Source organism: Bos mutus, chromosome 12, assembly GCF_027580195.1.
Source record: "Bos mutus isolate GX-2022 chromosome 12, NWIPB_WYAK_1.1, whole genome shotgun sequence".
Lineage (NCBI taxonomy): Eukaryota > Metazoa > Chordata > Mammalia > Artiodactyla > Bovidae > Bos > Bos mutus.
In genome coordinates, this window is record NC_091628.1 from 78,121,353 (window position 1) to 78,130,305 (window position 8,953).

At 42.5% G+C, this 8,953-nt stretch overlaps 1 long non-coding RNA gene across 1 annotated transcript; it reads left to right on the forward strand.

Moving 5' to 3' along the window:
• Positions 1-336: 336 nt before the first annotated feature.
• Positions 337-6,112, forward strand: LOC138990235 (uncharacterized). Its single transcript, XR_011466358.1, has 3 exons — positions 337-540; positions 981-1,188; positions 2,912-6,112. It is a non-coding gene; the product is annotated as an uncharacterized lncRNA (long non-coding RNA).
• Positions 6,113-8,953: the final 2,841 nt, after the last annotated feature.

The window sequence follows — 8,953 nt, forward strand, 5'->3', positions numbered from 1 at the left end:
GATCCTCTGTTTTCTTGGGCCTTCCTCAAGCTGGCAATGTCAGGTTAGAGCACCGACTGTTTGGACTTCTCTCTGAGTTATCCTGTGCTCATATGCGTCATCTCACTGAGAGTTAAGTGTCCTGAAAACACCTTTTGAGCCCGGATTACATAAGGAGTGAATGTGTGTTTAGAGTGAAAACTGATACCTGCAAATCACTGAGAACATCCTAGACTCTGGACACCAAGCCTGTCCTGAGAATGTCCTGCCACATGAGCCCCTGGAGTCTGTTCAGAGTCAGTGATGCAAAAATATCCCCACTGGGTCTTCAACAAGCGCCACGTTGAGATCCAAGAGGGCAAGGTGGAAGGCACAAAGGGAAGTTAGCTTATTTCCAGAAAGTATAGCTCTCGCCACTTCATCCTTGCCGTTTTGCTTTCTTTCTGCTCCTTCTCTCTTGCCATAAATCACCAAACTCAGTTAGGCAGGGTGGAAAGAAAGCCAAGAGCCCACCTGATCTGAGAGAGCTCAGGAGTGCGGTGTGAAGGCTGAAAGGAAAAGGTAGGACGTGAACCCTCGTCTTTAGGATTTTGTGTAGGAGTGGGGGGAGGGTTAGGGCTAGTGGGAAGTTGCTGAAGAACACAGGGAGCTCAGCCCGGTGATCTGTGACAACCTGTGGGATGAGGGGGTAGATATTCTAGAGGAAGCAAATTTATGTACACTTATGAGTCTGGGTGAACTCCAGGAGTTGGTAATGGACAGGGAGGCCTGGCGTGCTGCAATTCATGGGGTGGCAAAGAGTCGGACACGACTGAACTGAACTGAACTGATTCATGTTGATGTATGGTAGAAACCAACACAACACTGTAAAGCTATGACCCTCCAATGAAAAACAAGTTTAAAAAGTCATGATGAGACTAAAAATGCTTGTAATATAACAACATGAGATTTGTAGAATGAGATAGGCTGTAAAATGTAATAATCTTATTCTCCATCCTTAGGGTATTCTGCAAAGGTGAGAGATACGTATAATGACAAATTAAAAATCTACTTATAAATTTTAAAAAGGAAGAATGGAAGTGAGAAAAAGAAGTGGAAAGAGGGAAGGAAGGTGTTCTAAGTGGATGACAGCAGAACAAACGAAGCCCAAAGACAGGACCTGCCACAGAGAACTGCAGGGGCTGAGCACACCCGCTCCCCCAGTTGAAGGTCCGTGTGGAGGATCATTAGGGCCGTGGGGGCCCAGGCAGCAAAGGCTCTCGAATATCAGCCTTGGGGAGTAGAAGTTTAACACAGAAAGGAGAAGACGTTAGTGGCTTTTGAGATCATGAAACCGCCTTCCAGGAAGGCTTATCTCACAAGTGCAGAAGAGATTTGGAGGGACACAGTGGGTTGAGGAAAACTGGAAAATATGAATTACTCACATGCCTTCAGCCAAACCTCTGCCTTTAGCTCCACGTGGTGACTCAGTCTCAGAGGGAGAAAGCCAAGCAGAGGAGAAATGAAGAGCTTTCCTCCTCCATCTCCCCTTCTCTCCATTCCCCAGGGCTAATCCCATCCTACCCCCTAGAACAAGCACCCCTGGGAGCCTCCCACGTCCAGCTCTGAGCTCCTCCTCATATTCACTTGCTGAACAGCTTTCCAGGTGGCACTAGTGGTAAAAAGAACCCACCTACCAATGCTCGAGACTAAAGAGATTCAGATTCAATCCCTGGGTTGGGCAGAGCCCCTGGAGGAGGGCATGGCAACCCACTCCAGTATCCTTGCCTGGAGAATCCCCATAGGCAGAGCTTGGCAGGCTACAGTCCATGGGGTCACAAAGAGTCGGACATGACTGAGCGACTTAGCACACAGCACTCACAAAGAGAAGCCTCTCCTTTTAAGGGAACTGGATTCTGCTTAGCTGGTAAGGACCCTTTAAGACTAGTAAGACTCCAGCTGGGGTAAGACTAACTAAAATAGATCTGAATTGCCCCGGATAAAAGGCCTCAGTCTACAGAGGCTCCCTATCAAAGCCACTCATCTTTCTGAGTATTCTTCAGGCTGTACTCAGTCCTACTGAGGTTTTCTCCCACCTGCTTGTCAAGTCTTCGGTACAGAATGTTGCCTAATGCCAGGTCAGATTGCCAGTCTCATTCCAAGGAGAGCTCACGTAACTCTCTTCCCAGCAAGACCTGTTGTGACCTCAGCTTGCTTGACCTTAACTAATCTCCCTGCGGGTGTCCAGTGACCATGACCGACCTGACCCCACTTCCCTTAGGGACTCGGTCACCTCAGGAAGCTGCAGCCGTCCGGTTACGGGTGGGACGATCTGACACACATTGAGAGCGGTGGAAGGGAAAAGGAAGCGTCAGTCACAGCATCTCAGATTCCTCCTGTGACATCACAGTGAAAGGGCTACAGTCAAATCATTCGAGAAGGTATTGGGTGGGCCAAAAAAGTTCATTTAGGTTTGCTGTACGATGCCACAAAAAATTCTAATGACCTTTTTGGTCAACCCAATACAATGTACAGATCATTTCCATGGGGACTTGTGAAAGTCAGAATCATGTCAATGGAATTTAATCAGAAACGGCCTTTGTGGTACTGGTATTATGTATAAGGCCTAGACATGCATAGTGATTGTGTACACATGCAAAAAAAGAGACTTTTTGTCTTCCTTCTTTCAAAGAGATATAAATTGGATCACTGTAGAAAAACTCAGAATGCTGGCTCTCAGGAATTCTTCATCATTAAATTCAGGTTAACTCAGCCAGGTGCTCTATGACAACCTGGAGGGCTGGGATAGGGTGGGAGGTGGGAGGGAGGTTCAGGAGGGAGGGGACATATATATACCTGTGGCTGACCCATGCGGTGTATGGCAGAAAGCAACACAAAATTGTAAAGCAAAATTATCCTTCAATTAACAATAAATAATTTTTTTTTAATTCAGATTGACTCAACTTTTCCCACAATACAAATTTGGAATTCTTTTATAAACTATTTGCATCTTTAATGAAGATGAGAGAAGGTAAAGAACAGAAAAATGGAATTGTTCACAGAAGGTAAAGGAAGATAACATAGGTTCTGAGGGACTTTGTTCTGTTCAGCCACTTACATAAAATACTACAACATAAAAATAAGATTTCTGTAAGGAAACCCGACCCAAAGTCCTAAAAATGAAGATGGGTCTGACAGTGATACCCAGGATGTATGATGGAAGGTCTGAGTTTGTTCTTTCATTAAAGTTATACCTTTAATAACAGGAACTTATTAAAGTTTAAGGAGAGATCATTGAGATCAGTCCTGAGGATGAGAACGCATTTGGCAAGTGGAGTAAGAGAAGAGAATGTTTCAAACAGAGAGAAGAGAAAATATTAAGGCCTACAAGCAGAAAGGGGCAGGAAGCTACTTGCAAGAGTTCTTAGCCTCCCGCCTGTGTTCATTCCAATGGAGGCAAATGACTTTTTCGTTTGTTTTTTAATGGTGGTAAAAGTCCTATAATATAAAGCATGCTATTTTAACCATATTTAACTGTGCAGTTTAGTGGCACTAAGTACATTCACTGATGTGCAGTTCTCACCGTTGCCCATCTCCCGAAGTTTTCACCTTTCTAAACTGAAACTCTGCTCCTGATAAACACTGATTCCCTGTTCTCCCTCCCCACCCCCTCCCCCTGCCTCTGGCATCTACCACTGTACTTTCTGACTCTCTGAATTTGACTATTCTAGGGAACTCATATAAGTGGAATCAAACAGTATTTGTCTGCACCTAACGTATACTGGACTTAGCAGCAGCAGCAGCAACATATACTGAAATGCATTTTTTAAAGTTAACTTAATATGTGACCTCGGCTTCCCAGGTGGTGCTAGTGGTAAAGAACCCTTTTTCAAATGTAGGAGACATAAGAGATGCGGGTTCAATCCCTGAGTCAGGAAGATCCCTGCAGAAGGAAATGGCAACCCACTCCAGTATTCTTGCCTGGAGAATCCCATGGGCAGAGGAGCCTGGCGAGTTACAGTCATGGCACAGGGTCGTACGTGCCTGGAGCCACTCAGCACACAACATATGTCCCACAGTCTCACCTGTGCTACACAGTAGATGCTCATTAGTTATCTACTGAGGTAAGGAACTCTGGAAAATATAAAGAAATGAAGAAATGTAAGGAACTTTATCATTGCTTTTATCCTTTGGACAGCTGAATTTGTACAATCTGTATTTCACTCTAGAGATTTCAAAAACCGTATAGGATATATGTGAAATAAGCCAAACAGAGAAAGACAAACACTGTATGATATCACTTATATGTGAAATCTAAAAAGGTAATACAAATGATCCTACATGCAAAACAGAGACAAACTCACAGACATAGAAAACAAACTACTACTACTACTACTGCTAAGTCACTTCAGTCGTGTCCGACTCTGTGCGACCCCATAGATGGCAGCCCACCAGGCTCCCCCGTCCCTGGGATTCTCCGGGCAAGAACACTGGAGTGGGTTGCCATTTCCTTCTCCAATGCATGAAAGTGAAAAGTGAAAGTGAAGTCACTCAGTCGTGTTCGACTCTGTGCGACCCCACGGACTGCAGCCCACCAGGCTCCTCCGTCCATGGGATTTTCCAGGCAAGAGTACTGGTGGTGACCAAAAGGGAGGGGGAGGGGAGGTGCTAACTAGGGCTATGAGACTAATAGGTACAAACTTATGTATAAAATAGATCGTCAACAAGGATACATTGTACAGCACAGGGAATTATAGCCATTATGTTGTAATACCTGTTAATAGAGTATAATCTGTAAAATACCAAATCACTATGCTGTACACCTGAAACTAACATAATATTCGAAGTCAGTTATACTTTAATAAAAAAAAAATATTAGGCATATTGAAGGCATTTTCCCTTTGGTACACCATAGAAAAACTTGGTGGCAATGTATTTGCTCCTGAATGAGAAGAAAAAAACATAGAAAAATTTTCCCTTCTAATGCTATTTCACCAAGTCATAAGTTACTTCTTAACTGACCTCATGGTCTCTACAGAGAAAAATGGAGAAATACAGAGGAAGAGTGGAAATGTGAAAGAGAAATCTAATAATTTTTTGGAACATTTTTTTCTGTTACTATCCTCTTCCCTTGAACAGTGGTTCTTGATATTGCTAGGTTCTGGACCCTGAATTGTAAAACCAACAGGAGGATACAATCATGTTACTTGATTTTCAGTTTCTGCATCTGCAAAATGAGTACAGTAATAAATCCTACCCTATCTACCTGCTGGTGTGTCTGTGAAAGTCACCATAGAGAACATATGTGGAAGAATTTATAAGCCCTCCAGTGGCTATTATTATGTCTGATCCAAGATATAGATCACCTTTAAGGAAGCGATAGGAACTTCTGTAGCCTGCTTGAAAGGAAAGACTATTATCTACTGAAGTGCTCTAACGAATTGATAGTAAATAGTGCATACTAAAATTAGCTGCCTCAACCATCAGTCCCCTAAATATTACCTGATTGATCAAGTAGCATTTCCACGAACAAATATTTATAAAACACTGGATCAATAGCAATGTTATTATTGAACCCGTACATATGGGGAAGAAGATGCTCCAGAATATTTACTCAAAGGAAACACGAACAGAAAGCTGAAGGTCACTTTCCTACTGGAAATGCACTTTAAACTCAGGAGATCCCATGGAACTCACCACCCTCCCCTCTGCTCAGACTGTCGCCTCTCTCCTTTCCAGCTCACCATTCATAGCATCACTTTCCACCTGAGCTTTCATCACTTCCCACCCCCTTTCCCCCTTTTCCAGCCCTATCTTCAGTTAAGTAGCAAATCCTATCACTTCAACCACCAGTTCAGCCCTTTTCAATCCATCGAAACTGTTTTTGTCTAGACCGACTTCGTCTTGTAAAGAAATGACAGCCAAGATCTTTCCAAATGTGAGTTCTTTATACCGAGAGAAGTTAAATTTGATCAAACGTTTTAGCTGTGGTGCTCAAATCCACTCTAACCTTACCGGTTTTCATTTCGAACAATCTGACAGGAGTGAGTTACAAATTCCCCACAATGGTGGTGGATGTGTCCACTTTGCCTTGTAATTTTGTTAGTTTTTGCTTCTTAAATAGCAAATGCATTATGGGGTAACTTGCAACTTTAGAGCAGTTATATTCTTATATTTCCTCCTGAATTTTTCCTTTAACAAACCTTAATGTAGCCATTATGACTATACAGTGAAAGTGAGAAATAGATTTAAGGGACTAGATCTGATAGACAGAGTGCCTGATGAACTATGGATGGAGGTTCGTGACATTGTACAGGAGACAGGGATCAAGACCATCCCCAAGAAAAAGAAATGAAAAAAAGCAAAATGGCTGCCTGAGGAGGCCTTACAAATAGCTGTGAAAAGAAGGGAAGTGAAAAGCAAAGGAAAAAAGGAAAGATATACCCATTTGAATGCAGAGTTCCAAAGAATAGCAAGGAGAGATAAGAAAGCCTTCCTCAGCGATTAATGCAAAGAAGTAGAGGAAAACAACAGAATGGGAAAAACTAGAGATCTCTTCAAGAAAATCAGAGATACCAAGGGAACATTTCATGCAAAGATGGGCTCGATAAAGGACAGAAATGATAGGGACCTAATAGAAGCAGAAGATATTAAGAAGAGGTGGCAAGAATACACAGAAGAACTGTACAAAAAAAATCTTCACAATCCAGATAATTACAATGGTGTGATCACTGACCTAGAGCCAGACATCCTGGAATGTGAAGTCAAGTGGGCCTTAGAAAGCATCACTACGAACAAAGCTAGTGGAGGTGATGGAATTCCAGTTGAGCTATTTCAAATCCTGAAAGACAATGCTGTGAAAGTGCTGCACTCAATATGCCAGCAAATTTGGAAAACTCAGCAGTGGCCACAGGACTGGAAAAGCTCAGTTTTCATTCCAATCCCAAAGAAAGGCAATGCCAGAGAATGCTCAAACTACCACACAATTGCAGTCATCTCACACGCTAGTAAAGTAATGCTTAAAATTCTCCAAGCCAGGCTTCAGCAATATGTGAACCGTGAACTTGCAGATGTTCAAGCTGGTTTTAGAAAAGGCAGAGGAATGAGAAATCAAATTGCCAACATCCACTGGATCGTTGATAAAGCAAGAGAGTTCCAGAAAAACATCTATTTCTGCTTTATTGACTATGCCAAAGCCTTTGACTGTGTGGATCACAATAAACTGTGGAAAATTCTTCAAGACATGGGCATACCAGACCACCTGACCTGCCTCTTGGGAAACCTGTATGCAGGTCAGGAAGCAACAGTTAGAACTGGACATGGAACAATAGACTGGTTCCAAATAGGAAAAGGAGTATGTCAAGGCTGTATATTGTCACCCTGCTTATTTAACTTATATGCAGAGTACATCATGAGAAACGCTGGGCTGGAAGAAGCACAAGGTGGAATCAAGATTGCCGGGAGAAATATCAATAACCTCAGATATGCAGATGACACCACCCTTATGGCAGAAAGTGAAGAAGAACTAAAGAGCCTCTTGATGAAAGTGAAAGAGGAGAGTGAAAAAGTTGGCTTAAAGCTCAACATTCAGAAAACTAAGATCATGGCATCCGGTCCCATCACCTCGTGGCAAATAGATGGGGGAACAGTGGAAACGGTGGCGGACTTTATTTTTCTGGGCTCCAAAATCACTGCAGGCAGTGATTGCAGCCATGAAATTAAAAGACGCTTACTCCTTGGAAGGAAAGTTATGACTAAGCTAGACAGCATATTAAAAAGCAAAGACATTACTTTGTCAACAAAGGTCCATCTAGTCAAGGCTATGGTTTTTCCAGTGGTCATGTATGGATGTGAGAGTTGGACTATAAAGAAAGCTGAGCGCCGTAGAACTGATGCTTTTGAACTGTGGTGTTGGAGAAGACTCTTGAGAGTCCCCTGGACTGCAAGGAGATCCAACCAGTCCATCCTAAAGGAGATCAGTCCTGGGTGTTCATAGGAAAGACTGATGTGGAAACTGAAACTCCAATACTTTGGCCACCTGATAGGAAGTACTGACTCATTTGAAAAGACTCTGATGCTGGGAAAGATTGAGGGCAGGAGGAGAAGGGGATGACAGAGGATGAGATGGTTGCATGGCGTCACTGACTTGATGGACATGGGTTTGGGTGGACTCCAGGCATTGGTGATGGACAGGGAGGCCTGGCATACTGTGGTTCATGGGGTCGCAAAGAGTTGGACACAACTGAGCGACTGAACTGAACTGAACTGAACGTAGCCATCCATCCCTCAGTATCCAGGATCCTCAGGGGATTTGTGCATAGGCCCCCTGGTGGATACCAAAACCTATGGATGCACAAGTTTCATATAAAATAGCATTATATTTGCATATAACCTATGCACCTACTCCTGTATACTTTAAATCACCTCTAGATTACTACAATACCTCATACAAGACAAATGCTATGTAAATGGTTGTCAGCATGCAGCAAATTCAAGTTTTATTTTTTGAAATTTTTTGGAATTTTTTTCTGGATATTTTCAACCAGAGGTTGGTTGAACCTGCAGATGAAGAACCCACATATACAACTGCAATCTTCTTTAGCCTTAATGATGTTTTTTGACTTAAGGCCCCTGTTGCTGGTGATTAATACAGTTAAACTAACTTTCTTTTGGTTAATATTTAGCTGGTACATCTCTCTCTACCATTTAATCTCCAACCATTATATCCTTATATTTTAGATATGTCCCTGGTAATAATACCGGGACATACAGACAGCTGACTTGGTGTTTTTATATCTGCTTCTTGGTTGTAAAGAATTTTTAATCTATTTCAATAATCTCTGCATAACAAATGAGAAGTGTAATGTAATTACAGTTATTGTGCTTATTTCTGCCATCTTACTGTATGCCTTCTTTTCATCTTTTTCCACAGTTTTTCCTCCTTGCCTGCTTTCTATTGGTTTCATCAAGTTTTATTTATCCCTCTGCTCTCCTC